The 17354-nt window shown below is 51.0% G+C and overlaps 1 non-coding gene across 1 annotated transcript; it reads right to left on the bottom strand.

Annotated features, from left to right (window-relative positions):
- Positions 1-3600: 3600 nt before the first annotated feature.
- TRNAH-AUG (transfer RNA histidin (anticodon AUG)) lies at positions 3601-3674 on the bottom strand. Its single transcript has one exon. It is a non-coding gene; the product is annotated as a tRNA-His (tRNA).
- Positions 3675-17354: the final 13680 nt, after the last annotated feature.

The following is a 17354-nucleotide window of genomic DNA, read 5'->3' as shown; positions in this document are numbered from 1 at the left end:
CGGTAGGAGCGGCCGAGTCGAAATGGCGCAGAATGGGCGGCGCCGTGAGGAGACGGCGCAAGGTGGTGTATGCGTCGTCGCACGCTGGAGACCACAGTGATAAATCCGCACTTCCAGACAGCAGTTGAGTCAAAGGCGCAGCAATGGACGCAAAGTTGCGAATAAACCGGCGGAAATATGAGCACAAACCCAGGAAGCTGCGCAGGTCTTTGATGGAGGTAGGTTTGGGAAAGTCAACCACAGCACGAAGTTTCGCTGGGTCGGGACTGACGCCCTGCTTAGAGACAACATGACCTACGATGGTTAATTGACGAGCGGCAAAACGGCATTTTTTTAAGTTCAGCTGCAGGCCGGCGTCAGAGAGGCAGGTCAAGACGTGCTTCAAACGGGAGAGGTGGGTGTCAAAGTCCGGGGAAAAGACCACAATGTCGTCGAGGTAGCAAAGGCATGTCTTCCACTTAAGTCCGCGCAAAATGGTGTCCATCATCCTCTCAAAAGTCGCGGGGGCGTTACAAAGCCCGAAGGGCATCACCGTAAATTCATACAAGCCATCCGGTGTCACAAAGGCGGTTTTGGGGCGATCGGCTTCTTTCATAGGAACTTGCCAGTACCCGGAACGCAAATCAAGAGATGAAAAGAGTTCGGCCCCTTGCAAAGAGTCCACAGCGTCGTCTATGCGCGGGAGGGGATAGACATCTTTGCGCGTAATCTTATTAAGGCGGCGGTAATCTACACAGAAGCGTATGGAGCCATCCTTCTTTTTGACGAGCACCACAGGCGACGCCCATGGGCTGCTTGAGGGCTGAATGACGCCGCTCTGGAGCATCTTGTCGACTTGGTCTTCAATAACTTGGCGCTCGGCGACAGACACACGATAGGGACGTTGTCGCAGCGGTGCGTGGTCACCTGTGTCGATGGCATGGGTGACAGTGGAAGTTTGGCCCAAGGAACTTTGATGTGAGTCAAATGATGAGCGAAACTGATTAAGTAAAGTGAGAAGCTGTGCCCTTTGCGGCGCTGGAAGGTTGTCGTCGATGGAGCGAAGGAATGCTTCGGTTGAGGAGGGATCGGGCGCAGCAGTAGGTGGGCTGAGTGCGGCTATGGAGAGGTGCGGCGCGTCGTCCGTCTCTTCGCGGATGAGCAGAGACGCGAATGGTTGTACCGTGCCGAGACATTCACCTAGGCGCAAGGCGTTGGGGAACGAGAATGGGTTAGACACGAACAGTACGGAGAGGCCAGCGGATATAGTCAGTACAGCGTATGGCAGAGGCAGACACTTGCGGTGCAGAAAGATAGGGGACGGAGTGAAGAGGACAGTGTCGTCGCGAAGAGGGCCGCAAGAGAGGGGTACGAGGACTGAAGAGCAGGGAGGCAGGTCAATGTCTTCGGCAACTAGGGCCTTAACACAGGCACCAGGAGGGGCAGTGTCCAAGACAGCTTCGGGCAGGTGAGAGAACTCGACTTCAGCTCGAGCACAATCGATGATAGCAGCATGGCGCGATAGGAAATCCCAGCCCAGGATAACAGCATGAGAACAGCAGGGCAGTACGACGAATTCGACGGCATAAATGGTCCCCTGGATTACAACGCGAGCGGTACACGCTGCGGACGGCTGGATGTTCTGAGCGCTGGCGGTGCGCAGTGAGAGTCCAGCAATTGGCGTCCTTACTTTTCCTAAAGAACTACACAGCTTTGCGTTCATGACGGAAACGGCAGCACCAGTGTCGACAAGCGCCATGACAGAAACGCCGTCGACGGAAATTTCAATGAGGTTAGCGGCTGACGGATGAGGCCTTTCGAAGTTCGTTGTGGACGCAGTTCTCGCCTCAGGAACTGCGGCGCCTAGTTTTCCTCCTGGTTAGCGGTGGGGCGACGTCGCATAGGCGAAATAGACCGGCGTCGTGGAGAAGAGGGCCGGCGGCTGGAGAGGGTAGAACGGTCCGGCGAGGAAGTACGACTTTGCGGCGGCGCAGCTGGTACAGAGTACTGACTCGGTGGGGGCCAGTACCCAGGAGCTTGGGGAGGAATTTCCGCGTCCGGGAGACGACGGCGGCAATGCCGAGCTACATGACCTGGGAGACCACAAAAGAAGCAAATCGGCCGATTGTCCGTTGTGCGCCAGGAATCGCTGACCCTTGAAGTAGGTCGTCGGTAAGCCACTGGCCCTCGCAAATGCGCCGGAGGCGCACTATAGATTGGCGGCTGCGGTCTTGCTACGACATCGGCATATGTCACTGGAGCCGCAACAGGAGGCGGTCTCGCGACGGCTTCGGCATATGTGAGCGGAGCCACCACAGGTTGTGGTCTGGCGACAACGTCAGCGTATGTCAGCGGAACCGTGACAGGTGGTGACGGATGAGCCGGTGGAAGAGCCTCAGCAACTTGCTCTTGAATTGTATGTCGGAGCGCTGGAGTCAGATATGATGGTCGGTCGTGAGCGCTCGGCAGAAAGGAAAGTTGACGTGCCACTTCTTCCCGCACGAAGTCTTTAATCTGCTGTAGCAGCGAGGGGTCAGGAGCAGGCGTGAGCCCAGCGAGCGACTCAACCTGCTGTGGCCGCTGGCGTGTCAGAATCCGCTGCTTGCGCAACTGCTCAAAGCTTTGACACAGCGTGACGACTTCAGCAACGGTACGCAAGTCGCGCGCTAGAAGCATCTGAAAAGCGTCGTCATCGATGCCTTTCAAGATGTGTTGGATCTTGTCGGCTTCCGACATACGAGCGTTGACCCGCTTGCACAAGTCGACGACATCTTCAATGTAGCTAGTGAAGCTTTCACTAGCCTGCTGAGATCGTTCACGCAATCGCTGTTCGGCTCGGAGTTGCCTGACAGCCGGTCGACCAAATACGTCTGCAAATTTAGTCTTAAAAATGGACCAGGTTTGAATATCTGCCTCATGGTTGCGATACCAGAGGTTAGCCACACCGGCGAGATAAAAGATGACGTTGTTTAGCTTCGTCACATCGTCCCATTTGTTGTATACGCTCACCTGCTCGTACGATGTGAGCCAATCTTCCACATCGTTCTCGTCAGTCCCGCTGAAAATGGTCGGGTCCCGTTGACGAAGAGAGCCGGCACAGATGACAGCCTGGCCCACTTGTACGGCCTGGTGTTGGACGTCCTCAGGCATCGTGCGCGCCGGGAGAGCACGACTACGGAGCTCCAGGGCCGATGTTTTTACCCCGCACCTCCACCAAATGTAACGGGGGGTTTGTTACGAGGTACTGGGGCGACGGGAACGGCAACGGCAGCAGTCTGGGATCAGATCGGCAAAAGACACACAAGCGTAGCGCTGGCAAAAACTCTCGAGAGCACTGTCACCTCGTCTTCGTCTTTTCAAATCATCCGACGCATCTTCTTCTTTAGCCTTACAATATATATATATATATATATATATATATATATATATATATATATATATATATATATATATATATATATATATATACACTTATGAAGGGAGCCAACAGTCACCGAAACCAAGGTGCATAGGGGAATGTTTAATTTTTTGATGTGTAGTGCTGATCAGTGGGATATTAATACTTAGGTTATTCTATCGCTTAAAGAAAATTACTTATAAAGCGGCATCAAAAAACAACCATGCCGCCTGTGGGATCCGAACCCACGACCTCCGAATATCATTGTCCGGTGCTCTACCAACTGAGCTACGGCGACGGCTGTCCAATCTGCTGCTCTCGTCGGTATTTATGTTCATTGGGTGTAAGCGAACCTTGAGAGTGTTCACCAGCGCCACCCTCGACCATAGCGGCGGACGTAGCACGTCCTGTAAAACCGCTAGTGTGACGTGGAACGTCATATAACGGCGAGGGCGGAAACTGTGCGAGAGCCCTCTTATGCAACCTATGGTATCAACACTGCCAGAACCGAGACGCTCGTTAAACTATAAGCAGATAAGGTAAAGGAAATGAGGCGCTCGTTTGACAAAGTTATGAAAAGAGCCAACAGTCACCGACACCAAGGTTCATATGGTATGTATGTATGTATGTATGTATGTATGTATGTATGTATGTATGTGTGTATGTATGTATGTATGTATGTATGTATGCATGTATGTGTGTGTGTATGTATGTATGTATGTATGTATGTATGTATGTATGTATGTATGTATGTATGTATGTATGTATGTATGTATGTATGTATGTATGTATGTATGTATGTATGTATGTATGTATGTATGTATGCATGCATGCATGCATGCATGTATGTATGTATGTATGTATGTATGTATGTATGTATGTATGTATGTATGTATGTATGTATGTATGTATGTATGTATGTATGTATGTATGTATGTATGTATGTGCATGCGTGCATGCATGCATGTATGTATGTATGTATGCATGTATGTATGTATGTATGTATGTATGTATGTATGTATGTATGTATGTATGTATGTATGTATGTATGTATGTATGTATGTATGTATGTATACGGTAGCTTAGGCGTTGTGAAATGTTCGGCACTTAAACTACGATTATTAAGTCTACACATTATCTTACCCTAAACGCTTGATTAATTACCATGTTAGCTATATTCTTCAGTTTTGCCACTTATTAACAAGCGCTCATTCATTTCTGGGAAGTAATGTCCATCTATTCTAAGGCCCCTGCAACCAGCAGTCGACTCTGCACAGCCCCCTTTTCCTACCTCCGACGGTGAAAGCGTCTCTGAGGGAGCAGCGCTCTGCCCTGGGCGCTTGTTTTGCGAGGACACAGACTTTTCCGAGAGGCTGCTTCCCGACAAGCTCCTTCCGAGTCTGAACTCACTCGGAATTCATATCTCGGCTGTTCAGTCTCGACGGCTTAGACGGCTCGTTTCAGCGCCCCGCAAACTGGAGACGAATCAGTTGGGAGCAAGAGTAAGGAGCGCAGCCGCTTAACCGAGAGGCCACGGCGTCCCACTTTCGGAGCTGGGCCCGGCTGCAGCCGAGGGAGTTAATCATTTCGTCCGCCGCAATCTTCTTTTAGGCCTCCTCCCTCGCACGCCGTCGACGCATTTCAGCGCTGCACGCGCCTCGGGAAAAGTGCGCTGCCCATTAATAAGCGCGCCCTCGACAGGGGTTGTAGCCTGATACAGTGGTGGTCCACTCTCCTCGGGGAATCTCCGCCGCGCGTCCTTATCTGCTCACCAGCAGGCAAATGAGCACTCAACGCTGCGACAGCGCTGCCGGATCCTGGCGCCAAGCATGCCAAGTCCGCAGCGAATGCGCCGGTAGAGCGTGCGGGGCGGGCTCAACAGCGGCCGGAAAGGGAGCATCGTTGTATCTCTAGTTCGGGCCAGCAGTCGCGCCCGTGTTGGGTGTCGATTGGCGGGTGCACTACAGAGAATGTTGTAATTAAGACCGCTGTCCAAGGAGTCCTACACGGCCACGTGTGGAAGCCACTTCCTGCACAGGCCACTCAGAGTGAGCTTCGCTCGACTTCCATTTGAGAGGAGGTTTAAAGCGGTCTTTCGTTGTTATTTTTTTAGCGATAAATATGAACGTTGGGAGAGTGTTTGCTTCTGTCATTGTACACATCTGGCGCAGACACCTTTTGGAATATGAAAATGAGAAAAATCTTACGACGTCCTACTAGATAACTCGGATCTTAACTTTTTTTATTTTTATTTAATTTGCTTTCCTCGTTCATTAAAATTATTTATAACGAGGATTACTGCCTTGATTGGGAGAAATATCGCTTCCGTGACGTCCTTTTAAGTCCAGAAAAGCTGTGGAGTTTCTAGCATGTATCTGTTTAGCAGGGCTCTGCGGAGTTCGGCTGACGCGTGGTACGCAAATGTCTCACGAAACTGTTTCGACTGAGCACTTCGATTATGCGTCCAAGACAACCGGTTCACACAACTGCAATGTTTCAGGTTGGCTTTCATGCTGAAACAAATAGAGTATAACAGTATAACAGTTTTGCTTTGAAGCGAAAAGCTTCACTACGCGGGTCAGAGCCGAGCTTCACGTGAGCCGAACTGGTGAGTTATGCGCATGCGCGAAAACGAGTGACGTCACGCGCCGCGCAGGTGGTCACTCCTCGCCGCTGCCGCAGGCGTCGCCGCCGCCGACTCCGTCGCCTGACCTTTTGGCGGAGCCGCGCACTACTGCACATGTGCGTCATATGCATGCGCAAGGAGGCTATATAATGCGCTTGCCAGAGAATAGGCGTGCGCACTCGACATGGAAGGGACGGAGAGTGCGGCTGCTGCTAGACTACGCAGAAAAGCTGAGAAACTAAATTCGTCCGACCCAGAACTACTCGCTTGGGAGTTCATGGCGCCATGGCGTCATTGCTTTTCGCTTGTATATCCAGGGTTAACCAGAGCTAAGCCATTGCCTAATTTTTATCTGACCCACAATGACGGTGCACATGCCCATTGTTTTCTACTTAAACATACGGTACTTCCTTAACAATTTTTTTTATTTTTTAAGTTCTAATATGCGGCTCGAAAGTTGGTACTGGGGGTATAACTTCCCGAATCTCTTCGATATAGGACACGAAACAAGTGTTTATGGAGGTCTCTGGATTAACTTCGACCACTGGAGCTTCTTTGTCATGTACCGATGTCACAAAGCTCATGGGAATTTTTGTATTTTACTTCGGTTAAGAGCAGTACTGTGGGTCTAAAAATTTACATGCAGAAAACCAAAGTGATGTTCAACAGTCTAGCAAAGAAACAGAAGTTCAAAATTTGCAACGAATTGAAGTGGTAAAGGAATACGTCTACTTAGGGCAGGTAGTGACAGCTGATACGAATCATGAGAGGGAAATAACTAGAAAGATAAGAATGGGGTGGAGCGCATAAGGCAGGTTCTCTCAGATCATTAATAGCAGGTTCCCAATATCCTTCAAGAGAAAAGTGTACAACAGTTGTATCTTACCGGCACTCACCTACGGGCAGAAACATGGAGGCTAACGAAATGGGTTCAGGAGAACACAGCGAGCCATGGAAGGGAAAATGATAGGTGTAACGTTAAGAGACCGCAAGCGGGCAGAGTGAGTGAGGGAACAAACGCGGGTTAATGACATGCTAGTCGAAATCAAGAGCAAGAAGTGGGCTTGGCAGGGCTTGTGAAGCGAAGGCAAGATAACCGTTGGTCCTTAAGGGTAACGGAGTGGATTCCAAGAGAAGGCAACCGTAGCAGGGGGCGGCAGAAGGTTAGGTGGGCGGATGAGATTAGGAAGTTTGCAGGCAAAGGGCGGGCGCAGCTGGCGAAGGACAGGGTTAATGGGAGAGACATGGGAGGCCTTTACCCTTGGGAGGCCTTTACCCTGCAGCGGGTGTATTCAGGCTGATGATGATAATGATGACTTCACTTGAAATGCAACCGCCACGACCGGCATCTATTATGCGTTTTCATTTGCACTGCGTGATGTAGGCCCTTCAAGCCCCTCAACTGTGCTGCTAAAAAATTTGGTTCTGTCATTCAATATTTCCTCCCCGCTCCTCGTTCATTAATAACAAGCATAATTCGTCAATCTCGTTTGTACTATCGGAATACTAGGAAACTTCGCCCGAATTCCGGTGCCCCCTTTTTTCTTGCCAACGTATTTCAGTGTGACTGAGACGGTATCAGTATCTCTGAAACCTGGCTCAGTGGGTAACGCAGATATCAAGGACTACTTTCCTCTTTCATACGTTGTTTTCAGGGCAGACCGGAATTATACTGTGCACGTTAAATGCGGCGGTAGTGTTTCTCTTGTCTGTAGTTCAGCGCTTACCTCTTTAAGGACTACGGTCAGGGCGTTCGTAGTGAGATACCCGCGCGTGACAGTTCCCCTGCATGTCTCACAAAGACAGGGTCGGGTCGCCGCCTTCTAGCCCGTCTTCACATCCAGCACACCCAATTCACAGAGGAGAGATGCCGCCTTCCCGTACACTGGAGACGCACCTTCCACGTGCGGCCTCTCTCCACCAACATGTCCAAAAGGACCATAATGGCAGGCGCCTGGCGCGGGCGGAAGCCTTGCACCGCCATTTTGGGAGCAAACCAGGAGTCTTCTACATGGACGCCTCCGGTCCGGACCCCAGGGGATGGTACACGGCCGCGGTAGTCCACGAGGGCAAAACAGTAGACGGCCTTACTTCCAAGGCTCAGCCAGCAATTCACGCAGAAGACGTCATCGCTCTGGCAGCCTCCTACTCCTCCTCCAAATACATAATCACCGACCCGCGAGGGACTGGTCGAAGCGTCGAGCAAGGGTGGGCTACTACCCTGGTTTATCGCATCTACGAAAATTGTAGCAGACACTCGGATCCTGCGCACCGATCTCTCGTTTGGGCTTCAGGTCACCAAGGCCTCGGCGGTAACGAAGCAGCCGACGCCGCCGCCCGCGCGCTCTCTCTCCGGGCATTTCCCACAGGAGCCGACGCTGACCAGGACTCCGATTTCAATCCGGTTTACACGTTTAAGAAAATATGCGAATATTACAAATCCACGCACCAAACTCTTCCCACCCAGTGCAGAGTGCTGGGGAAGACCAACGAGCGCGTACTCCTGCGCCTGCTCACTAACACGATGCTGTGCCAGGCAACTCTAAAGCATTTCGATCCTCAATTCGACGGGTGGTGCTCACACTGTGGGGAGGTGTCGGTCACCTACCACATTGTGTGGGCCAGCCAGCAGAACCCATCCCTACCCCCTATCCCAAACCCCACCCGAGAGGACTGGGAGGCGACCCTGTCCGGCTGCTGCACCCTCGAGGTCCAAAGGGCCTTAACGCAGCGCGCCCGGGCTGCGGCAACCGCCAATGGGGTGCCTGACTAGGCATCCCACCTAGTATTTGTAAGGGCGTGATCCTTCAAGTCACGACCCCCAACACCTCTCTCTAAGATTAATAAATGTTTTCACCCCCACCACCACCACCACCACCCCTGTATGTTGCTTTTATTTTCCGCTGTTGTTTTACTCAGTGGTCGTCGTCTATGTTCACTCGTTTTGAGCAGCTACTTTAACTGAGGAGACAAAGCTTTCCTTGTGGAGTATTTTATCTGTCTGATACTTCCCTGCCTTTCAGATGTGTCAAATGGTATCTGCGCATGCGTACGCGAAAAAGCACCGTTTTTTGATAGCCTATGTCGCTTTGGATGATCTTTGTCGCCATATTTCTCCGGAAAGGCCGCTGGAAACCTTGCCAATTTTGTCGGGTATTCGTGCAAGAGACTTTCGGCATGAAGTCGTCTTGCATAAAAGTGCGTAAAACCACGCTTTCTTATTTTCGGCGTTTATACTCGGTAAGTTCATGCGAAGTCAGACTGCGCTGATCACATTTTAAGTGAGGGAAGCTACCTTGGGCACTTCAAGTGCTTTCGGGATTTGACTGTTGGGGTGTGGCAAAAAAAGTCTCTTTTATATTCAAACGTTTCACGCTTACTGCACGGACAGCTATTATTTATAAATTCATTCCAAAGCGTCGCTCACGCCGTTCTCTTTTTCAGATTGTTTCCCTTGTTTCTTTTTAAGTGGCAAACGCTTCTGCAGAAGAAACTGCACTACCGCAGACTACACAAAAATGTAGCATTAGATGCGGGAAGCTATAACATATGCAGAATATTTGTAAAAAATGAAAAGAAAACCTGAGAAAGTTATCAGTCATCGTGTTTACAGAGATAGAGCAACCGCTCAAAAAGCAGGCAACGAGCTTCTGGCAGTACATTAGCTTAAAGGAATGATCTGCTTGAGAAGCCTACTTCCCAACCCTAATTTTCACGCCAAAAAGGCTACCTTTTCTAAAAAAAGCATCGTGTCATCATTACCATCTGCTTAGGCTGCACATTTTATTCACTGTTGTCTTTTATTTTAGGCTGCCACCTCTTCTGTTTTTCGCGTGTTGAAGGGAAGAAAAGCTCTCCGCTTGCCGGAATCGGGAACCACGGCAAGAAAACGTGGCCTTGCGTTCGGAAAACCGCGTCCTCCACGTTGTTCCAGCGCAATGGCCCAGCGACCGGCGGACCCAGGGACCGAGTCCGGTGCACCCAGGGTCGCGCCATTGGCGTCGCGGCTTCGGGAAGCTGGCGAGGTGGCTCTCCCCACGCAAGGGAATCGAGCTGATAATCACCGCGCGGAAAAGTTCGCGGCACGAGCGGGAGCGCATAGGAAGGGAGCCAGAAGGGAAGAGAGGAAGGAAGTGAGGGTAGGGCGGGAGGGGAGGGGAAGGAGGTTTAGCGCTTTGCTGCAGCTGGAAACACCTCGCGGCTTTCCGGCCCGCGAGGGAGAAGAGGGACAGAGCCGTCCGCGAAAGTGAGCACGAGGAATGTTAATTGCGGACTTGGCAACGACAAACACGCGCCCACCAAAACGGAATGCGCTTCGATTAACGCCAGGAAGGGGGGAAAGCGAACATCGGCCCCCGCCGCTAGGCCGTGGTCCCAGCCAGGCAGATGAAAGGCCAGCGCAACCAGGCGGCCAATTTCAAAAGGACGTTGCGCCTTCGGCGGAACGCGCCCCAGGTCGCCTGATAATTAAAACCAGTGTTGCTCCCGCCACGCCGCCCGGGTCGTCGTATAGGAGAAAAGTAACATGAGCCGCTGCTGGACGGCAGCTGCCGCGGGTCGCCTGCCGGGCGTCGGGCCCGCTAGCGGCGCCACTTGTCCAGACGGTTCGGGTGCCGGAGCTTATTAATTGGGCCCGACTCGACGAGTCTTGCCTACGAGCGCGAACCGACAAGTCGCGGCTCCTTCTCAGCGCGACGTCCACTTGCACAACACGCTTTGAGTACACGAACGGACCGCCCTACGACATAGATCGGTTTAACTCTTGAGGTTTGCCGTTTCCGTCGCTCTTTAGCCGCTTAGGTGTGCTTTGTTATATAAAACGCTACAAATTTCGGACCCTGAACGCACGGTCCCCCACTACGCCGCAACTATTTGATAAAGCTTTTTTTAATCCTTCTTTGGCAACATAAAATTTTAACCCTGCTCTATTCATGCAAAGTGCCGCTCTTCCTTTTATTTACTCTCTTGGAACAGATGCGTTCCATCGTGAGCGATGCGGAGGCGGTGGTCTGGCATGCTCTGTAGCTGTTTTCCAAGTCAACCTTATGTTTTACACACGTGTTCTACACCATGGAACTGATGTCCGCGTATACCGTACGTCGCGCTGAACGTGTCTGTACATCCAGCCAGGCTGTAGTCGAAAATTTTAACCAAGAACTGGCTCTTTACGCCTGCAACTCTGAGTGCCCTTTCTAGGCGAAATGCAGTAGCGAACGCAGGCACAAATCTGCGTGATCGCCGTGGCTGTCTTCACTTTTCCCTCGCACGACCATGTGATCTATGACAAGAGTGGTTCTCGGTCCTACCCTCGCCCCAGCCCCTTTGTCACCATCGCCACAGCATCAGCTATGACATCATTGCCACTTATTGGGGTCTCCGGAAGGCTCTCCGGTGCGTTTATAGATGCGGTCCCGACCGAGCTTCGCTCATTTAAGCCTCCCTCCCCTCATATACGGCCAGACCAAGGAAGAGACGCCCTACGTCTGAGGAGCGGGAATGACACGTAGTTAAGGCATGGCAAGGGTCGTTTAACTTACTGAAGGTCCGGAAGCCATCGGATTAATTTTGACCACCGGGGGCCCTTTATTGTGTACTTATATCGCACAGCACATGGGTGTTCTTACTCCTCGCCCCCGTCTAAATGATGCTGCACCCGGGATTCCATCGCGGTACCTTAGCCTCAGCAACCGGACGCCACAGCCACTCAGTCCTGCGGCGCGCCGAATGCTAAGCGCGCCGTGCTAATCAGAGTAGACGAAGGACTCCAGCGGAAACAACTGCTAAACGCAGAGGGAGTGTGCATGCGCCTCAGGTGTCGGAACCAGGAGGCAAGCGTGTGCGTGGGTCGTAGACTACGAGCGGCGAGAGCTTAACGTAAACTGGCATAAAGCGATACGACTTGCACGACTTCGCTCGGTTCGCACGTATCTCCTGGAAGCATTCCGCAAAAGCGCACATCCACCCTGAAACTAATCATGTAAAAGTGAATCCCGTAAAGGAAACCCTTGTAGCCCACCTACGAAAAGCGAGCCACCTAAAGCACATCTCTCAGGGAAGCGACTGCAGGCGCTGTCAGTCGCAGCACCTTGAATGATAGCCCCTTCGTTTTTGAACGGCGCCGATATTTCAGCAGCCTTAATTTTTTTTTTGCAGATGAAAATGCACAATTGAAAGTGGGAATAACTGATGCCAGGAGCCATCGGCGCTAACTTCTCCACTGTTGATGCTTCCGTTTGAGAGCACCCCGAACTTCATTCCTACGCATGGCTGAAGAAGGGAACAGAATAGGCCGGACGAGAGCTCCAGCAACCTAAGCTTGCAGCAACGATTTTACCCCCCCCCCCCCACATGACAGAGGGAGGCTAATAAAGTTAGCTAAAGCTTGGAGTGTAAACCTTTATTGGAATGTGTGGGTTGTCTGTCAGCCATTTGTCTTTATTAGGTTCTATGAAAGTATCCTTTCGGTGTGTTTCACAAGGCTGTGTACGCCACATTTCTGAGCCAGCAATGAGTAATTTATACGCACGGACGCAATACCTTCACTTAACAACTATTCATTAGCAGATAAGCAGGAAGTGCATGTGTAACCAGAAATCATTCGTTAATGGATTTCACCATAAAGGTTTCGCAAACACGACTTGTTTCTTCAACATGGCGACATGTGAGCAGCACAGCAAAGGGCAATACAAAAACAGTTATGCTTTTCTACGCACTGAATACTCTTGCGCTCACTTCTTCACGAGCTGAAATTTCTTCCATTTCAGAGCTGATCGCCGGAATGAATTAAGTTTTTTTTAAAACTGCCTTAGGCAGTCTTTCAATAAGATTGTTGCTTTCGTTTTAATAGGATTCAGTAAAAACATTTGCGCACGCGTGCCGAAAACAAGACTCCTTTCAAAGACTGCCAGAAAATTTGATACCGAATGCGTTCGTGGCAGCTCTGCGCAGGAAGTAGCGCTAATGAGTTGCGCGTGCTTACACCTCAAGGAGGGCAACTGAAAAACAGGGATGGAGCCCGTAAGCTTTCAACCGAAAGGGTGTATCATTTTGCAAGGCATAAATGAGCCTAACGCTGACTGTATTAACGCTAACATACGCGCCTTCCTTTTAACACATTGCTTTTCAGGACGCTCACATTACCTTCAAAGCCATCAGCGATATAATGCGATGCTCACGGCTGAAACTCTCTTGCTGCGCTAAGTGACTTCATATTTTACTTTCACTTCATATGTTTTCTTTGTTTTTCTCTCTCTCTTTCTCAAGCGTTTTAAAGCGAAAGCTTTACTGGCCGCGAACTTGCAATTTCGCTGTGGCGGGGCTCCGAGGAGGCACATGACGTCACAACGCGCGCCTCGCATCAGAGCAGAACAGGTCTGGCCAGGCCGGCGGCGGCTGGCACACTCGGTGCAAAATAGAGACATGCTCCAAGTCTCCGCCAGTGCGGTCAGAGTGCGCCGAAGCCGCCGAACGCGTCGGTGGTCAAGCGCCGTTGGAGTATAGAGGGTCTCCCCTTGGCCGACGTGACGTCGCCGTGCAGCGGGCGCGTGCGAGTTACGGCGCAGTATAAACGCGCCTTAACAGAGCCTCCGCTGAACCGCTAACCAACGTATTCGGTGGCGGCATCTATGGGAGCTACTGAAACCCCCCGCACACTCACTGAATAAAAACAAGATCCTGTACCGAAGCTCGGGATCGAACCAGGGCCTTTGGCGTTCGAGGCAGAGACGCTACCACTCCGCCCCGACGGCTCAAGCTTCAACCGCGAATAAAGGCGCATCTAAAGAATGCACTCTTTCGATGCAGAAGTCTGCGCGCTTTCGCTACGTTTATCCTGGCCAAACAGAGCTAGGCCATCAGCAATTTCTCTCAAACAACGCAGGACCAATCAATCAATCAATCAATCAATCAATTAATTTAATCAATCAATCAATTAATGAGCGTTTGTTTGTAGGGCTCAATAACAGCGAGAGCCTTTGTGCGAACATACTTTCGGAGGAAGAAGAAACAATGTGGTAGAAAGAGAGCGCAAATACGCACATTACATGCATATACATAATAATGCACTCCAAGAAGAAAGGATTAAAAAGGGGAGTAAACTGTCCTCTAACGCACTCTCTCTTATGAAAGGAAGTGCGCTGGAGGACGGCTTACTCCCCTTTTTAGGCCCATAAAGGCGTATTCGTGTTTAACGTGTAGATAGCATGAACATGAGAAACGCAATAGTGAGAGTGACATCAGACAACTAGGCGCATTAAATCGCAGATCACAATATTGAGCGTAAGTAAGGCAGCAAAGTGGGCTAGTTGGTTGTAGATTTGGTTTGAATAACGCGCTACACACTAACAAAATGTTAACTGGAACGGAGGACACAGTCTTCCTGTCCTGTGTCCTCCGTTCCAGTTGTCCTTTTGTTAGTGCGTAGCGCGTTATTCAAACCAAACAATATTGGGGAAAAGGAATTACGACAAAGAGTTAGTGGCCATATATAAAAAACGCACAAAACAAAAAATACCATGAAAATAAGACAGTATATAAAAAGAGACATGAAAACAAAGTCACAAGAGCAGCAAACAACGAGAGAGAGGGGGGGGGGGGGGGGGGGGTTATTGGCGGGAAAGGTAGAGAGGTTGGCCGGAAAAAATTAATATCTGGCCTGCTACCCTGCACTGGGGAAGGGGAAGAGGAGAAAAAAGACACGGTGGGGGATCACGATGATGGTAGAACGCAAATGACAAAAGACAAGGCACATTTTCTATCATTCCCCTCATGTGGGTAGGAAGAAGAAGAAGAACATTACAAACGCGAGTCAAGACCCGTGCCGCTTAAAAAGCGTGAGAGCGCCCGCGTTGCCTGTAGAGTTTTCGAACTCTCGGAAGACGACGGAGTTGTTCTTTATTAGAACGCTGCCTTCACGTCTCTGCAGTTTTTGGCAATTTGTGCTATAACAAGGGAGGCGCCGCTCCCTTTTTGCCACGGCGATGGAAGTGGAGGCTGCTGGGCCTCTATTGGAACCCGGTGGGTCGGCAGCAGCCACCAAGAGGAAGCGCCTGCACCGCGAGAGTGAATCGAGCAGCCAGGGCACTGTTGTGTACTCGGTGCCAAGTGAAGACTCCTCGTCCTCGGCCGACGACGGTTTCATACCTGTTGTTGGCAAGAAGGCCAAGCGTAGACTGCGTATACAAGCCGAATCGTCCTCATCGAGCACGTCAACGGTGTGCTCATCAAGAACGCCAACGATCATCACGGCGCGAAGTTCCTCGGCGCATACAGCCTTGTTTGTGCCGTTGAACCCGACGGACAACTTGAACCTCCTGAACATCCAAGCGATCTCTATTTATCTGGAGAGCCTCGTACCGGGAGGCATTAAAGATGTCAGAATAAACCCGTTCAAAAACGTCATTGCCATTGATGTGTTGGAACGAAGTGCACTAGAGAGTTTAACCGCAATCACCAAAATCGGCAACATCAGTGTACGCCCCCTTATTCTCCAGGACAGCGGCACTACGGCTGGCGTAATCTACAACTTCGACATCGGCATCAGTGACGCAGATTTACTCATGTTGATCAAGCCGGCAGCCAACGGCATTTCCATCATTCAAGTTCAGCGGTTAGGAAGGCCTACATGCATCAAGCTGACCTTCAAGGGTGACTGCATACCATCGTACGTGAAGGTTGCACACTTTCGTCATCCAGTTCGACCTTTTGTGCCTGAGCCCCTTCAATGCAGGATGGGCATGAGGATTGGCCACGTGAGTGGCGTCTGCATCAACTTCATCGTGTGCCCGCGATGCTCCGAGTCACACAGCGGTGACGTTTGCCGCGCGACTATCTTGAGGTGCGCCAACTGCCACGGCCCTCATGACTCTTCCTCGAAAGACAGCCCCCGTCTAAAGACCGAGCGGGCGGTACTGAATCAAATGATGCGAGACCATTCTACGCACAAAGAAGCCGCCGCAAAGGTGCGACGACATCGTTCGCGCCGCCGAAGGTCGTTAAATAAAGCAGTCACATTTGAGAAGAATGCCCCAAACGCAACTGCAGCTTGTCCGCCTCCACCAAAAACCGTACCAAATCAAGAGAGCCCGGTGCTTGGTGAGGCTGGACTTGCTGCCCCAGATGCAACTTGGCCACCACTGCCAAAGCCTTCTACGCCTACTGTGTCAGGGATGTTGGCGAACTCAGGGCAGTGTGCAGCGCCTACGACTGATCCAGCCAACAGGCACGATCAAGGCCATAGTCCAAATATGCAAGTGATTGCAATGCTAACGTCACTAATGAATGCCATGCGCGCTCTGCTTTCCAGCCTACGCACGCCAGCAGCAAATAGCACACTTCAAGTGCTGGACTCGCTACAACCAGTTCTTGCGGCTCTACAGTAGACGGCATCATGGCTCCTTGGGACCTGTCTTTTCAAAAGAAAGTCAAGCAAGCTTTCATTTTCCAATGGAATGCTCGTGGACTCCAGTCCCGGATTTCTGATTTACGGCACTACGTCTACGAGAATCACTTCCCCCTTCTTGTGATTTGTAAACCGAAGACCCCGGCAATTTTGCGAATATCCGGTTATGAGGCATTTCCATCACCCACGCGCAACAGATCCAGCAAAGTCATCGTCTACATTCGACGTGAACTTACATATGTGCAACATTCAGTTCCTCCAAACGAAGACAATCAGTACGTTTGCCTGACAGTGAAGAGCCGAGACCTGACGTTTACGCTACTGCCGGTGTTATTGGCGCCATCAAGTCGTTGCGACGCCAGAAGGTTGAGTGGTTTAATGGCAGCTACACCTGCTCCGTGGGTCATTATGGGTGACTTTAATGCCCATCACACCATGTGGGGAGGCGTTAGGATGGACGTTAGGGGAAGACAGCTTGTGTTCTTCGCCTCTCACCATGACCTCCAGTGCCTTAATGACGGAAGCCCGACCTATATTCGAGGGGTGACTTATAGCAGCTGCTTGGACTTGACTTTCGTTTCACAGTGCCTTAACAACAGCGTCCGGTGGTTTTCAGATGTAGAAACCCATGGCAGCGACCATATCCAAACCTATCTGATTATTACCGGCCATTCCACATTTTCCCCAGCCACGTGCAGGCAGCGCATTGACTGGGCAGTTTTTAAATTACGTATGGAGGCTGCTTGCACAGAGGGCTTCTCTACCGGTCTTGAACAAAAAATTAAGGAGGCCATAGAACACGCCACCTGCTCCTTTAACCCTGTCGCTAACTACACCGATTTTGACTTCGAATTGCAGCGACTGCGATCACAACGGCGCAGGGCAGAGCGCAGATACCGACGCACAAAGTCGCGCCTAGACCTAAGAGATGCTAGGCGCATACAGAAGAAGAT

This window comes from Amblyomma americanum, chromosome 1 (genome assembly GCF_052857255.1).
Source record: "Amblyomma americanum isolate KBUSLIRL-KWMA chromosome 1, ASM5285725v1, whole genome shotgun sequence".
Taxonomy (NCBI): domain Eukaryota; kingdom Metazoa; phylum Arthropoda; class Arachnida; order Ixodida; family Ixodidae; genus Amblyomma; species Amblyomma americanum.
The sequence above is the reverse complement of the archived record's forward strand: the minus strand, read 5'-3'. Positions and strand labels throughout refer to the sequence as shown.